This window comes from Opisthocomus hoazin, chromosome 8, assembly GCF_030867145.1.
Source record: "Opisthocomus hoazin isolate bOpiHoa1 chromosome 8, bOpiHoa1.hap1, whole genome shotgun sequence".
NCBI classification, from domain to species: domain Eukaryota; kingdom Metazoa; phylum Chordata; class Aves; order Opisthocomiformes; family Opisthocomidae; genus Opisthocomus; species Opisthocomus hoazin.
This window is the reverse complement of record NC_134421.1, coordinates 34,396,879-34,413,941: the sequence shown is the minus strand read 5'-3', so window position 1 is coordinate 34,413,941 and position 17,063 is coordinate 34,396,879. Positions and strand designations below refer to the sequence as shown.

At 45.5% G+C, this 17,063-nt stretch overlaps 1 long non-coding RNA gene across 2 annotated transcripts in view; it reads left to right on the top strand.

Moving 5' to 3' along the window:
• LOC142362147 (uncharacterized) overlaps nucleotides 1-17,063 on the top strand; it is a 35,194-nt gene that overhangs the window by 14,126 nt on the left and 4,005 nt on the right. The window contains exon 2 of one of the 2 annotated variants that reach the window (XR_012764713.1): nucleotides 10,961-11,064. This is a non-coding gene — a long non-coding RNA (uncharacterized LOC142362147). Of the gene's footprint in view, nucleotides 1-10,960; nucleotides 11,065-14,583; nucleotides 14,687-17,063 lie in introns of those variants that run through there. The other variant, XR_012764714.1, reaches the window with a different exon arrangement.

The following is a 17,063-nucleotide window of genomic DNA, read 5'->3' as shown; positions in this document are numbered from 1 at the left end:
ACCAGAACTAAGGGCTTTGAGAAACTGGTGATCTGTAAAAAAACATGGAGGTTGGGGACAAGGAGGAAAGAAGCAGGGTTTGCCAGAGAAAAGAGATGATTTCATGGGTACTTGAGTGACTGTGAACTGTTCGGTCTCAGAGATGGCAAACAAGGCTAAAGAAATCTGTTGTTTCCCGTGGAGGCTGCATTGGTTTTCACTGTGCGTTTTTAATTCCCTTGATGTTGAGAAGAGAAAGTTTAGGGTTGAAACTGTAGAGGGATCATTTTGGGGGAAAGGTGTTTTTTCCAGAGGCATGACTGATAGCTGAAATCCTGGGAACCACAGTCATCTGTTTGCAGAAAGCTTCCCCACAGTACACGCAGCTAGATTTCTGCCTGTATAAATATTGTCCTTTCAGGGCATTTTTGCTAAATCACGTCCAGTTCACTATCCTTTGCCAGCCTTTTTTAACTTCATTAGCTCTCTGGCCCAGTTCATATTGTTTAAAACTCTAGCGTTTCTTGGGAATGGCACATATGAAATCATGCAAACTCTTTAGCAGGGCTTCACCCCAAGCATTCAGCATGGGTAGGTTAAAAGGAATTTGAGAGAACTGCATTGTACTGACATGTTTCATTAAGGTCAGTAATTAAGTAATGTGTGCGCACAAATGCATGTGTTTGACAGTAAGAGAAACGGACAGTTGCAAGCACACTGGCTCCCAGTGGAGTGTAGCCATGTAGGGCCAGATTCCTTGCTGCAGTGCTGCCTGGTTTGGCAGAGTTAGAGCAAAGCTGAATTTGCCCTTTTTTGTTCCCTGTAGTGGTGACAGATGTATATGCCTGTACTGAGCACATAGCCATACTGAAAATAGAATGTACAACATTGGAGGGCTATCTACAATTTAGGCAAAATCAGCAGGGCTGTATCTATTGTTCCCAGACTCGGGATCTGACCAAACACTCAATAGATGTTGCCTATTGTCATTCAAGGGAGAGGGTGTGTGTTTACTTTTTATTTTTCCAGACTACCCTGACATTGCCCCCTCCTCAGCAGTACCAGAATGGTACTGATAAAGTGTATCCGTTTTACCAATGTAGAGGAAACAAAGAAGTTATCAAAACAACTGTGTGTGTGCCAGCCGACCAGTTTGGTGGACCCCATGGGCATTGCCCTTTGCTGCACAGAGAAGACTGACTGACTGAGGCTGACCCTGAACAGAGCCAGGCCTGAAGCAGAGCTCAGGCTCTGTGAATGGCATTACCTGGCTCTTACCCCACTTCTGGGCCCAAGCAATAATCTCTGTGGCGGTTTCTTCCCTTGCAGTCACAAACACGGCAGGGGATTGTGCTTGGCTTTAACACACTGGAAGTGCTTCTTTGTCCCTATCAAGGTGCAGAGCACAACACCACTTTTGTGAGGTGCAATGCCTTCTGAGTCAGCAGCTCCTACTGAACTCGCTAATTGTTAAATATCTGTAATTACCTTCTAACCTCTCTCTCCCTCTTTTTTTCCCTTCCTTTTAGCACATTCTTTGCTACTGTCCTACTAATGCAGGCACCTACCCGCATGGGAGTGACTCAGTTTTTTCCAGGACGAGGAGTCTCCCTGTAACTTGCATTAAGTAGTTCAGAAGGGTAAGGTTTACAGTAACAGACGGTATTCTTCCAGAAAGGGTGTGTTTTAGGTCAAAGGATAAGCATGTTTAGTAAAGACTGTTGAACAGTGATTTAAAACATTGGGAAATTAGTTGTTTATTCAATGAAGGGAAAGGCTGTACTGGATTCCTTGGCAAGACAGCACAGGTTGGGGCACAATGGTGTGATCCGTTTGCTCTCCTTCCCCTAAAGCTGAAGCACCAAGCGAGGCCATGGCGTGAAACTGTCCCAGGCTCCCATAGCCAGGGGCAGGCTGGGTTGCCTGCACCGAACGAGGGACTCTCATGGCAGGGTAGGAAGTGCAATAGCATCTCCAGGCTGCTTTGCTTTCCCGAAAGGTTTCCTCTGTAGGAAAGTCCTGGCTGAAACCGCGCGATTCCCTCTGCAAAGCTACGCAAGCTGATGTTCAGAGTAGGAGACCTCCCTTCCTCAGGGTGTAACCTAATCCTGAAGTATGTCATATTCCATGAACTTTCCCTCCCTTCCCCCTCTTTTTCTTAAATGCTCTCATTCTGTGTGTTTCATCTGGTGAACTGTTAAAGTCTGTGATAAATTTTGCAGTTTACCACTTTTTCTCATCCCATTGTGTTTGGGAAGATGCTGACGGTTCTGCACAAAAAGCCCCACTTATATTCCAGTCATCTGCCGACATGTGAAATATTTTGGATGCTTTCCATTGGTGATTTACTAAGCAATAAATGAAACAAAAATAAAGAAGGAACCATCACGAATGCCCATTCCACATCGCTCTCTCTCTCTGGCTGTCTCTCACACTTTATTGGTATAATTATAGCTCGTCTCCCCATGTTTCCTTAGCAACAGATGAGGAGGTGGCTGGCTGCCTGTCTGCGCTGCTGCCTTGCTCGGAGGACGTGGCGAGCAATGCCGCTCTGACTCCTGCCCCGTGGCGGGATGCTGCCGGGAGGGGAGCTCCCGCGGGAAGACCCACAGCTGCGAGGACTCGGAGATGCTGTTTTCAAGTACCGGACAGGACTCAGGCAGGTTTTCAGATGATGCACTGAAATTCTCTTGGTGATTTTATTTGAGTTTTAGAAGAAACATGCAGGAAATGTTGCCAGGTCATGCACACTTTATTGTATAACTATGCTCCTGATCAGAACTATTTCTTTTTAGAATCTACCACCACTAGCACAAGAGCCTGGCTTAGTTCAGCTGGAGAAGGGCCAGCAGTTTCCTGCACCTCCTCTCAACAGCAGGTAGCAGCCAAACTCACTTGTTGGGCCTCCTTGGCTACCAAAATAAGGTGAGCCCATTTCCAGCTCCTTAGACACCTCGTCCCTGGGAGACACTGGTCTGGGTCTGGAGCTGCTTCCTTCTGCAGCATCCCTGCCTGGCAAGGCTCCTGGCAGATGGCTGCCTGGACCCGGCAGCAAATCTGGCTCTCAGGGATCACAAAGACGGAGTTGCCTCACTGCCTTTGTAGTATAATCAGATATTGTTTTCTACATCTTGTCATTGAGGAGTGGATTAGAAACCTCAATGGCAGCGTCCACTTGCATTTCTAAAATTCACATCTGTAGCGTGCTTCCCCAGAAGTCCTGGCAGAGCATGACCTGGATCGGTGTTTTATGCTCTTTGGTACTGGTAGCCAGAAAAATCACGAAGTTGCAAACAAGCTGATTCAATGCCATCTAAGCTGTACAGACAAAAGAGAGACAAGAAAATGCTAGCAGAGCAGTCAGAGACCAGCCATTTTATTATATTCCCAGTCACCTCATCTGCGTGTCCCTCTCTATCTGTTGTCATTTTTGGGCTAGGAGTTTGGTCACCTGCTCTGTCATAGCCAAATCCACTCTGAGATGTGTGGGTCAAGGAGAAAGCTGTTAGGCTCAGCAGTAGAAAGCAGATGTAAAACATGATGCCTTACACCCTGCGCAGTCCGTAGGTGACATCCACCCGTGGCTCACTCCTGCTCAGTTCAGGAGAGGAAGGGCCGGCTCAGACTCACACACAGCTCCATTGGGCTGGTCTGTGCCGCCAGTATGGCCATGGTCTGTGTTGCCTACAGCCCTCCGTGACAGCTGGGGGAGAGGAACAGGATCTGTGACCTGCAGGTCCCATCATCCCCTACCACCCTGGATACTCCTGGCACATGGGGTGTCAGGTAATTCCCAGCTGGCTGCCTAGAGCCAAAATCTGGCTTCTCTGCACCTCCACCAGACTGGACTGATGCTTGACCACGCTCCAACCAGTATCCCCTTGGCTAGAGCTCCTTTATTTACTATATCTCTGGTTGCAGAACAAAGCTTCTTGCTTGGCGAGGAAGCACGACTGAAATAAAGGCCCAAATGTTCTCAGAAAACCCTAGTTCAAGGGAAATGCTTTGTCATCTCACTCAGTTGAGTTTAGCAAGATAAAGCCACTCACATCAGAAAGAGCCTTGTCAAATCAAATCAAAGTTATTTTACTTTAAACAGTCCTGTATGGAAATCACAGAATCACAGAATCACAGAATCACAGAATAGTAGGGGTTGGAAGGGACCTCTGTGGGTCATCTAGTCCAACCCCCCCGCCGAAGCAGGGTCACCTACAGCAGGCTGCACAGGACCTTGTCCAGGCGGGTCTTGAATATCTCCAGAGAAGGAGACTCCACAACCTCCCTGGGCAGCCTGTTCCAGTGCTCCGTCACCCTCAGAGAGAAGAAGTTCCTCCTCATGTTCAGACGGAACTTCCTGTGCCTCAGTTTGTGCCTATTACCCCTTGTCCTGTCACTGGGCACCACTGAAAAGAGCTTGGCCCCATCCTCCTGACACCCACCCTTCAGATATTTCTAGGCATTTATAAGGTCCCCTCGCAGCCTTCTCTTCTTCAGGCTGAACAAGCCCAGTTCCCTCAACCTCTCCTCGTAGGGGAGATGCTCCAGTCCCCTCACCATCCTTGTAGCCCTCCGCTGGACTCTCTCCAGTAGCTCTTCATCCTTCTTGAACTGGGGAGCCCAGAACTGGACACAGTACTCCAGATGAGGCCTCACCAGGGCAGTGTAGAGGGGAAGGAGAACCTCCCTTGTCCTGCTGGCCACACTCTTCTTGATGCACCCCAGGATCCCATTGGCCTTCTTGGCAGCCAGGGCACACTGCTGGCTCATAGTTAACCTGTCGTCCACCAGGACACCCAGGTCCCTCTCCGCAGAGCTGCTCTCCAGCAGGTCCGCCCCAAGCCTGTACTGGTGCATGAGGTTGTTCCTCCCCAGGTGCAGGACCCTGCACTTGCCCTTGTTGAACCTCATCAGGTTCCTCTCTGCCCAGCTCTCCAGCCTATCCAGGTCACGCTGAATGGCAGCACAGCCTTCTGGTGTATCTACCACACCTCCCAGTTTTGTGTTATCAACAAACTTGCTGAGGGTACATTCTAACTCTTCATCCAGGTCGTTGATGAAGAAGTTAAACAAGACTGGGCCCAGTACTGACCCCTGAGGGACACCACTTGTCACCAGCCTCCAACTAGACTCAGCGCCGCTGATGACAACCCTCTGAGTTCTGCCATTCAGCCAGTTCTCTATCCACTTCACCGACCACTCATCCAGCCCACACTTCCTCAGCTTCCCCAGGAGGATATCATGGGAGACTGTGTCGAAAGCCTTGCTGAAGTCAAGGTAGATAACATCCACAGCTCTCCCTTCGTCTACCCAGCCAGTCATGTCATCGTAGAAAGCTATCAGATTGGTCAGGCATGATTTCCCCTTGGTGAATCCATGCTGACTACTCCTGATAACCTTCTTTTCTTCCACTTGCTTCATGATGGCCTCCAGGATAAGCTGCTCCATCACCTTTCCCGGGATGGAGGTGAGGCTGACCGGCCTGTAGTTCCCTGGGTCCTCCTTCTTGCCCTTTTTGAAGATTGGAGTGACATTGGCCTTTCTCCAGTCCTCGGGCACCTCTCCTGTCTTCCAGGACCTCTCAAAGATGATGGAGAGTGGCTCAGCAATGACATCCGCCAGCTCCCTCAGCACTCGTGGGTGCATTCCATCGGGGCCCATGGATTTGTGGACATCCAGATCGCTGAAGCGATCCCTCACACAGTCCTCCTCGACCAAGGGAAAGTCGTCCTCTTTGTAGGCTTCCTCTCTTACCTCCGGGGCCTGGGATTCCTGAGGGCCAGTCTTAGCACTGAAGACTGAAGCAAAGAAGGCATTCATTAGCTCTGCCTTCTCCGCATCCTCCGTCACCAGGACACCCGCCTCATTCAGCAGCGGCCCCACATTGTCCCTAGCCTTCCTTTTGCTGCTGATGTAGTTGAAGAAGCCCTTCTTGTTGTTTTTGACATCCCTTGCCAGCTTCAATTCCAGGTGAGCCTTGGCCTTCCTCGTTGCATCCCTGCATGCTCTCACTACGTTTCTGTACTCTTCCCAAGTGGCCTGTCCCTCTTTCCACATGCCATGCACCTTTCTCTTCTGCCTGATCTCCGCTAGAAGCTCCTTGTTTAACCATGCAGGTCTCCTTCCTCCTTTGCTAAATTTCTTTCTCAGGGGAATGCATTGCTCCTGTGGATGGAAGAAGTGTTGTTTAAAAAGCGACCAGCACTCATGGACCCCCCTGCCTTCGAGAGCCCTGGCCCACGGGATTCCTCCCAGTAGCTCCTTGAAGAGGCCAAAGTCAGCCCTCCTGAGGTCCAGGGTTTTGATCCTGCTTATCGCCCTGCTTCCTCCACGCAGGATCCTGAACTCGACCATTTCATGGTCACTGCAGCCGAGTCTACCTCCAACCTTCACGTCCTCCACCAGTCCCTCCTTGTTTGTTAACACGAGGTCCAGCAACGCGCCTTTCCTTGTTGGTTCCTCCACCACTTGCATCAGAAAGTTATCATCGATGCTCTGGAGGAACCTCCTGGATTGCGCCTGCCTAGCTGTATGGTCTTCCCAGCTGATGTCAGGGTGGTTGAAGTCCCCCATGAGAACCAGAGCCTGTGACTGTGAGGCTGCTTGCAGCTGCCTGCAGAAGGCTTCATCAACCTCCTCCTCCTGGTCGGGTGGCCTGTAGTATACACCCACCGTAATGTCACCCGTGTGAGCCTGTCCCTTAATTCTAACCCACAAGCTTTCAACTCCTTCTTCACTTGCCCCCAGGCCAAGCTCAATGCATTCCAGTTGCTGCCTCACATATAGAGCAACTCCCCCACCTCTCCTTGTTGGTCTGTCTTTCCTAAAGAGTCTGTAGCCATCTAAGACAGCATGCCAGTCATGCGAGTTGTCCCACCACGTTTCTGTGATGGCGACCAAGTCATAGCCGTCCTGCTGTATAATGGCTTCCAGCTCCTCCTGTTTATTGGCCATACTACGTGCATTGGTGTAAACACACTTGAGCTGGGCTGTCAATCTCACCCCTGGCCTTGGCACTCCAAGCCTAGGCTCATCCCTAGTGAGCTGGGCAATATCCCCTTCCCCCTTCGAACCTAGTTTAAAGCCCTCTCAATGAGCCCCGCCAGCTCGTGGCCAAGAATTCTTTTCCCCCTTTGTGATAGCTGAACTCCACTTGTTGCCAGCAGGCCCGGTGCTGTGTATACCTCCCCATGATCAAAAAAGCCAAAATTTGACCGATGGCACCAGTCCCTGAGCCACCTGTTAACCAGGTGAGTTTTCCTGCCCCTTTCAGTGCTGTCCCCTGCCACTGATGGGATGGAGGAAAACACCACCTGCGCCCCTGATCCCTCAACCAGTCGCCCCAGTGCCCTGAAGTCCCTTTTGATGGCCTTGGGACTTCTTTCTGCTACCTCGTCCCCGCCAACCTGCATTACCAAGAGGGGGTAGTAATCAGAAGGCCGCACCAGACCAGGGAGTTTCTTCGCAACATCCCTAACCCGGGCCCCAGGGAGGCAGCAGACTTCCCTGTGGGATGGGTCCGGTCGGCAGATCGGGCCCTCTGTTCCCCTCAGAAGGGAATCACCTATGACAATGACCCTCCTTTTTTTCTTAGTTGAGGCAGTTGTAATACGTGGGGCTGTCTGACTCGTTCTAGGCAACCCCCTGGATGGAGCCTCACCTTCACCCACATCCTCTGTGGCCAGTCCCTCACATTCCAGAGCCCCATACCTGTTGCTTAAGGGCAACTGAGCAGGTGAGGGAGGCTGGGGGGAAATTCGCTTGCCCCCCCGAGCAGGGACCTGAATCATCCTGGTTTGTACTGGAACAGTTGTGTATGCTGCCTGAGATTTACTTCATGTTTCCCTCTCAGATTTTAAAGCACCCATACAGCAAAAGCAAGCTGTAGTTGTCCGCTGTGTAATTCCGTGCAAACCATGGGCTTGGGCTTCAGTTCTGCCCGTGCAAGGACTTATTAGAGATGCAAGAGTTTGGGAGACGAGGAGCTGAAAGGAGACCAGACTTCAAATAGACAGGTGTCCAAGTAAATGAGTTACTTCAGAAAGGTGCTTTGTTTTCTTCAGAAATGCCTGAATAGTTCTGGCTTTTGCAAGACTGAGCACCAGTCCAGCTTTCCCATAGCGTGACAGCATATGGCACAGCAGTGGGGCATGCCTATTCTGTCTAGTGTGTGTCTCCAGGTGCCCAGAATAGGAAAGTCTTTTTCTTGGGAAGGTAACACTGTTGTGTGACTGTGGGAGGCTGGAGGAAGGATTTCCAAACTTCTCCCACAGGCAAAGGGACCTTAATAGAAAATCTCGTTGTTTTATAATGCAGGGTGTGCTGCAGTGCGACTCCATCCACACCTCTTCTCTGAGTCTGCTCAGTGTGGTTACTGCCAGCTAAAGCCCACTTACAAGCATAGGGAGGGAGCAGCCTTCACCTGCAGACCAGGGTGGAACAGAAGGACAAATTTCAGTCAAAGCTTTTGTTGCTGTTTTAGTCAGTGAGGTGAAATTTAGAAGACTTAAATTCAGCCAAGCTTTGCAAGTAAGAATTAACAAGCTCCAAGCACAGGTCCTGAAAACAGGGCACGACGGGGCTCAGAGGTGGCAGACCCTGGAGATGCACAAGGTAGTTGCTTTCCAGGGAGGAGAGGTGCACACAAGGAAGATTATTCTGTTTGACTACTTGCTCCATTACCTGGATGGTTTGGAATTAAAACTTATTTTAATAATAAAACTCCTGACTCCAGAGGCCTGTGGGCAGAACTGAACCCCTGCCGGAGAGTCCACCAGAGCCACACTGGAGGCAAATATAGACCCAAAAATAGACCAGCTCTGGCAGTCTATTGACTGTGAACAGAAACCACCAGCTGTTGACAGAACAAAAACTATTCAAAAAACATGTACTGCCTGGTGCAGCTTGGCTTCTTCCCTCCGCTATGAGTGGCAGCTGTAGAGAAATCTTTGGAGAGGCAGAGCGTGCCTTTCCTATTTCCAGAAACAGAACCTGCCTTGGCTGAGCCTGACTGAGGGCTGCACTGATTTACGTGCCAAATGCTCCATCCAAAATACTTGTTTGGTCTCAGAGAGGGCATAAAAAGATATGGGATTAGCTATGATAAGCTGTGGATCCAAGTTGCTTCTTTCTACTTCAGCTCTTCCAAGAGACATGTTGAGCGTGTCCATTCATCTTCCTGTCTTCTGACCACCAGCTCTTCTAGACTCAACACCAGTCGATGTCGCTAGTGCTGAGCAACTAGATCCCATATAGTCACCCTGAGTGACACAAACACCATGGAACTTGCTGCCTTTGAGACAACCTCCCCATTCCCCAGGGATGCTCAGAGACCCCATGAGAGGTATGGTGGGCTTTCACTGGCCAGCTACACTGATGGAGGGGTCCATTTGCAGTGCTTAGGCTTGGAAGTGGGTGAAAATCAAGTTATCTTCTAGAGAGCCGGGCCATCTGCCCCCTTGATGCTAAGCAGCCTCACACTTCACTCTGATAAGGGCTCCAGGGCATGAAAAGAGAGTCCTCATGCCTTTTAGGCTGCGTAAGCATTTGTGCATACTCTTTGTCTGCATGGGGGGAGATAAAATAATTCCTGGGTTCAGCCATAATTCTTCCCTGTTGCCACCCACAGGTCTTTGAGACACTGGGGTCACCTATTTAGGAAGTATTTGAAAATGCCTGTTTAATTGCTCCAGGTTCTAAAAGAATCTACTTCAGGGACTTACACTGGGAGTAGTGTAAAATCTTATTTGAGCCCCGAGCCTGAAGTGAGAGAAATGGGTAAACTGCAGTGAAAAGTACATGTTTCCATACCTGCAGAATTGTGTCCAGCTTTTCAGAATAACACTGGTTTCTTTTAGACATCTCAAATGCAGCGCAATGTTGCAAACTTTGGTCCTCCAAGTTTAAATCTCATACTGGCTCAAGAAGATTCTGACTGCTTAGGCTGGAGGAGATTTTAGGAAAAGGATCACCCTGGACAAGCTTGTCTTTAAATTCTTTCTAAGCATCCACAACCAGTCCAGAACATAACCTCTGGGCTTGATGAACTTTGTTCTTTTCTGCTGTTATATTCTTACACATGTTTAGCCAAAGTCACTGACGTGGCTTATGCTGAATAAACTGTCTCAATGGGATTTTATCCAGCATCAGGCAGACCTACTTTGAATAAATAAAGCACATGCTGGCCCATAGTTATCTATATCAGCAGTGCCTGAAACAACAGCTATTCTCAATATGGTAACTACTGAAGTATCCCAGCCTATCTTGTAATATAGGTCCAAATTACAGGCCACAGAAGGAGGCAGGAGAAAAGCTGGGAGTGTGATGTTCTTCAGCATGAGAGGTCCTTAATAAACCTGGAGGTCTTTAATTTAGTCTCTTCCTGCAAACTACATCACATCACAGAGTAACTGGATCTGACGTTGCCTCCTTTGACCTCTGCCAATACATGTACTTACTTACGCATTCTGCAAGCAACAAAAGAAATAATACATACTACTTTCTAACCTACATCTGTGCTTGCCAATGTCTGTACACCTTGTAAAACCCACTTCCAATCTGTGTGGGGTCCCAGCCTACCCTGGCATGTGAGATTTAGAAAGTTGGCATTCCAGACTGCCTTCTCCCCTTCCTGCTTCTCTGATCAGGTGAAGCAGTATCAGGAAAGAAGGAGTCATCAAGATTGTCTTTCAGAACAGTGTTCAAGTGTCTCTTCGTTGCTACGACTGGACCTGGGGCAATGCTAGATGTACCTCAAAGGTCCGCTTGAAATTCTAATGCTATTGCATGCTTTATAGGTCATGACCGCGAAAGGTTGGCGTTCACACGAAAAGGCCAACTCTCTGGGCTCTCAAGCCTCTGAGATGGATAAAAAATGGCTGGTTGTATTAGGCAGTATAAAGTAAAAGCTCTACTTTCTATCTTTCTGCATTGTTTATACCAGAAGATGTATGTATTAATGCTAAGGGTATTGGATTTGTTGTAGGGTTTGCCTCTTCTCAACATCTCCTTTGCTTTCCTGTTTACTGACTGCCCCTACCTCAAGAGCACTGGTCCATGCAGTGCACGCTTAGGCAAAGGAAAACAAAGGTAGGCTCATTTTTCCTTGGCTGACTGTTGTTTTCTTTTGTTTAGATATTCTCATTTCAAAGATGGGCTGCAATCATACTTCTGTCAAAAAAGGTTACGGTAGCCATATAGAAAAACTAAGCCGTAAAATTACATGGATATTCTTAAAACTAGGGAGGAAGTGTCACCTTGCTAAATTTCACTGTCTCCTACAAGTCATGGGACCACTTTAAAAAACTCATCATAGCCTTTTTTTCCTCCCCTCCAAAACAAGCAAAGGTCCCTTTTTTAACCACCCCTCTCAGAAACAGCCAGACTCTTCTCAGCAGAGCTTACAAAACAAGGGGCTGTATAGTTTGAGACACTGAACCCATATGGAAAACTTCAGCTACAAACTTAGATGAGCTTCATAAACTACTAAGAGCGCATAGTCTAATGCTACAGTAATGAATTTTCAAGGGCAAGGACTATTGAAATAGTTAAGATTTCAACATATAAGTGGCTGGACACTGTTGGCGTTACAGGAATCAGTGGAGGGCAGATATCGTGGAAAATGTCCATCATTTTGCCTTTTGTGAATCAAGGACTCCTCCTTTTCTCTGAAATGATGGCATAGTTAATATTCTGCTGATAGACGGAATCCCTCTGCAATCAAGCCTAAATAATCTGCAGAGGCGTGCACTGCACATAGCAGTTTGTGTTGTGTATTAAAAACACTTTAGTGTATACTTCCATGTGTTATACCTGCTTACTAGCAATAGCATGCTGTAATTAGCCTCCCCGGGAATCTTAATTCCAGGAGCAAAGTCATTAATTTCAGCTCATCGTTTTTCCAGTGTATGTACACACGTGCACATGCATACACAAACACAATCTTCAGCTGCCAGAACCGCGTGTCTGAGTTCATACACACAACACTTGAAAACTGTTTTGAGAGCATTTCTAATAAAGGATAAAATAACCATTAAGTTCAGGAACAACATCAACTAGTACTTCTGAGCTGCTCTTTAACTTCTCACCCTGTAATTTATCTCGTCATTTTTAAAATGACTGTAGCATGTGTCTGTCTTGCGAAAGTTACATGGGATTTCTCATGGATACTAGTGTATAAGCAGCTCTTTGTCCTGGTCAATGTGAATTTCTTCAGAGCAGCCATGGAATCCCCATGTACCCAGCAAGGACTGATACACTGTGGCTAATGGATTTCTCCCTACCAAATTGGTAGCTTTTAAATTCAGGCTGCATGTGATGAAAGTCATGCCACGTCCTGTCACTGAGCTCAATTCCCTCTTCAGCCTACTTTCTCAGTCCGTACTTGTGAGAGATCGATTTCCCTGCTGCATTCTGGCAGATTAGATCTCTGTGATTAATATGTAAATTATTTTTGTTCTTTTTATTAGCTTTATGTGAATTATGTTTAACCTGTTGGCATTCTCCATATTTCCAAACATGTCATACTCATCCATTTCAAGGATGTAGGGTATTTGCTGACAGAATAATCAAATCCATACCACTGTGTAATAAGAGTAAGTGAAGGGAAGGATGTGATTATGTGACTGGGGTGAGCTATCATGGCTCAGACTGAAGTCTCGCAAAAATGTTCTTCTAGATTTGGCAGTGCAATGCAAGGTCTTCCTTTGCATTTCCCAAGCAGCCCTTGGGAAATAGCCCACTGTTGTCAGTGCAGCTGTTTCGTGGATGGTTCCAGTTGTTCGATTATTTATTTGGTAATCTCTTCCCCAACAGTCAAGGCGCCCTAGGGAGACAAACACAAGAAGTCTATATTTCTAGGGAAAAACACAACATAGACACTAGCACCTTGTTTCTCCTTCACTGTTCCCCTCACTGCTTCTCCTGTCTCTCATTTTAGCTAATTCTCTCTCAGCCCAAATCATTACCTAGCAGAAAATGGTTGAGCAGCATGTTCTGTGTCTCTGTGATTAGCCCACGCTTGAGGTCTCTGCCCAGGAGCCACCCAGAAGGTACGAATGACCATTCTGCATCAGACCAAAGGGCCCCTAGCCCAGACTGGGGATTTTCATGGCAGCAGATGCCAACAGAGAGAAATAACCAGATTCAGTATAGGTGTCTGAGTTAGTCATTTAGGTTTCCTCCAGAGAAAAAATTTCATCCATGTGATGTAAATGTTTGAGTCACTTACCCTAAAGCAAATGCTTAAAATAGAGCTAATGAATTGCTCCTTCAAATGTGCCTGTTTCTCTCAGTGGAGCATGAAGGCAGCTGGGGTGAGTAGGTCAGCTGTCCACAACTCCATTATCAGTGTCTGAAGTCATGAAACATAATTCCCATTCACGCAATGTTTTAAGACAAAACCTTAGGTTTTCTCAGGGCTCCATCGTGAGGGAGGAAATAAAGGAAAACCAGACTACTAGTTGAGTAAAAACAGTAAATGCATGAAAAAAATGGAATTGGCATCTTTGCTATGACTGCTGATTATTCTACTTACAGTCTCTGCAATCTTGTGCCTTTCTTAAGTATTTAAGGCGTAGGGTTTGGAAGCATAGGGTGCATAGTGCTGTGTTTAGGCACTGACAGAGCCAATAGAGGTTCATCTTTTATAGGTCGTCTTTTAGGGCTTATGGAATGTGTATATATTATTCCAGCAAGCTACACTACAGAGAGGGTTGTTATCCAATAAACAAATATGGCCAGGAAGAAATAGGGTTTTCCAATGATGTTTTTCTGCTGAAGCTGTTTTTAGGCGTTCTGGTCTACGCATAGAGGATATATAATGGCCTATCTCTGTTTAAGACACTTGTCTTCACAGTGAAAAGCAGGAAGGATAATTCAAGCCTGGTGTCTGGTTTCTATTAATTGAATTAAAAATAATGAGCTAAAATATTGTGTTTTCTACCAGCTCTCCCTGAAGCATCAATCCACATATGCATATCTGTCTAGGTGCCGAAGTTCAAGAAATGCATATAAAGAAAACCTATGGGGGAAAAAAAAAAAAGGAAAAGAAAAAAAAAAGAAAAAGAAGAATTTAAAACTTATTTTTAATACTTTTTTTTTTTTTTAAACAAAGTTTTATGAGGTAGTACGTGGGATGGGATATTCAGGGTATTTCAGTTTTAGGACGGGAATTCTCAATTACCACCTGTGTATTACTGGCCTAAGTAGAAGTGGGAAAGATGCTGCTGCCACCAATAAATAGGAGGAGGAGTAGGATTTACATATGAAAGCTTCTTCTAATCCTGGTTTTAGCACTGAGACAAGTCTTCCATGAAAATGATGGGCAAAAACTTTGAATGAAGGATAGATCTTGGTTGTTCCTTGTTAATCTCTCTTTTGCTCATGTACAGGAGAACAGGACAAACTGAAAATCACAGGTCAATGTGAGAGCCACTGCAACACTTAAACCACCATGCTATTGCAACTAGCATAAAAAATATGAAGTTAATAAATTCTTTTCATTGTATTAAAAATAGTGATGTATTTTTTCAGCTCTTGTCAATTACTTTTTTCTTAGAGTAATCTTGGAATATGAAAGGTATATTTCAGTTTTCCAATCTGGCAAAGACCTGGGAAACAAATTATGAAAAGCAAAGAGGTCAAGGACGACTTGGAAGACACAGTCTGTCTGGTCTCCCTGCAGAAGTGCTTTGCAGCAGCTACCTCTGAGGTGTGTTTGACATGGTATCTGAGATACAGCAGCTTTGCTCCAATTCTACAAAGTAGATGTAGGGAAAAATACTTGGCTACAACATATTGCAGGCCAACCAGTAAAAAGAAAGTTAGCCCTTGGAATGTGTTATGAGAAGACAGTCCTATGGCTGAGGATTTTTATTTTAACTTGCTCCAAGACAGCAAAGCCAAGTATTTTCTCTTACATCTAGTTTCCTGACTTAACGATCACCAGAGGCTTTTGAAGGAGCATGAGTCACTGGTTTCACTTGAGGGCACCAGACACATTTAAAGTAGAAATGAAGGGAAACTGTCTTTTTAATATGCTTTGGGGATAAATACAAACTAAAAGGAAAATTCATGCTCATCCAGCCATCAGCTTCAAAACCAAATATAAACAAGAAATGTCAGCCTTTACACTCTTCAACTTTATTCTGCATCTTTAATATCTGCATGTGCATCACAGTTGTGTCTATACAGGCACAAACGCAGAAATAACAAATGCATGTATGTATGTTTACATGTGTGTGAAAATTAGGAGTCTCTATAAACTGCATTGATCACTTTTGACATGTTAACTTATAAATAATCCTCACTGAGTCTACCAAGATTCCACCTAAAGCATTCATTGTCTTTCCTTTGATTCAGCATGAATGCATAAAGAGGTATGGAAATCTAAATGAGTAAATGATCCCTTGCCAGTAAATGACGACTCTCTTGTGATCTATGACAACTGAATGAAACTAATGTAAGACCAAAAAAACATTAATTCAGATGGAAATAGTAAAAAAAATCTTTGTGGAGACTGCAAACTCCTTAATCAGGGTGTTACTCCTAAAATCTGTCTGCTCTTTTATAAAGTAATCCTATTAGTATGGCACATCTGGAATACATCTTCTAGGACTTTAAGCTAATGCAATCAGAGATAGAAACAGTATTTCATCCAACTCAAATCTCTAAGTCTGCTTGTCATCTAGAAACGTATGGATGTCACATAATATTTACAGTCTGTGCCATATTGGTAACAAGATTTAATTACATCTTATTATTGTGAAGCGGTGAACCTTTTCATTATGATAAAATATTGAGCAAGCTATTAAAAAGGAAATAATGGCTTATAGTAATCTTATCTACTGTAATGTTCTGCAGTGGCTATAAACCTATCCACTTCCCATCTATCTGTGAGCCTGGTAATTATTTATCAACAGCAATTGAGCTGCAAAGTTCTTTCTGGGGATGAATAAAAACCTGTGGAGACCCGATGATCCACAACAGCCTATTCACTGTGGTCAGCTGGTGGGTTTTCAGCACAGGGCTCACTGTGGCCAACACTGTGGTTAGAAGGGGGCAAAAGGGAGAAAGAGGTGTGCAGGAATGTGTGCCACACAGATGGCAGTTTTTAAACTCCAGACAATATTGAGTCAGTACGATTTAGGTCTCTATTTGGCAAGGAACTTTAGCATGTGCTTAACTTCAAGCAAAAGAGCAGCATACTTCAGCCCAACCCATGATGTTATTAGAAAGGCCCATAAACATCTGAGTATTCCCAATCATCTTGGCAGATTTTCTTTACATTTTCTAGATTTTCTTTATACATACTTTCTTTGCATAGTCTTTATCTCTTAAATTCAAGCAAGTAAGCAAGAGCTTTGCGAAACCAAGACCTCTGCGGCTGGATGTCCTATGCACTAATTATTGCTAATTTGTCAGCCTAGTGAATTCTTTTGTTGTCACTCAACATGCACTTGAATTTATAGTCCTGTTCTAGCTTTTAGGAGAGTCTGGGTAGCCTTGTTCTTCCTTTCATTGTAACACACTCTCTCTTCCTATATAAACATATACAGTTTCATAAATTATTTTCTCCATTTATTTAGAAGAAACGTTTTTTATACTTCAAAATTTCAGATGTGAAAGCCCGAGGGAAACTGCCCAGAGAAAATACACGTATTTTTGAACCCATAGCTTTTGAAGATGCTCGATTCTGCTTTGACAATGGTTCCCAGACATCAGTATGAGTCACACTTTCAAGTCACTAATGATTTCCTAAATTAATATGATATAAATAAATTCCCCATTATTGTTAGCCATGAGTATCTCTTTTCCACATGACTGGATTTGGATAGGGAAAAAAATGTCCATTTTGAAGTCACCACCACAAAAAATGTCCATCTATAAGAATCACCATTTCTATCTGTTCTTCTTATAATCACTCCTGTGTGATACAGTACCCCTAGTCATGCCTCATTTTGGAAGAACAAGCCTCCAGTGAAATGCAAAAGTCAGGATGGCTGACAGAAATACTTATTTGCCATCCTGCTTTTGCTTCCCTGCGTGGCCGTGGACGCAGGCTGCTCTGAGAAGGGCCAGTGCAGGGG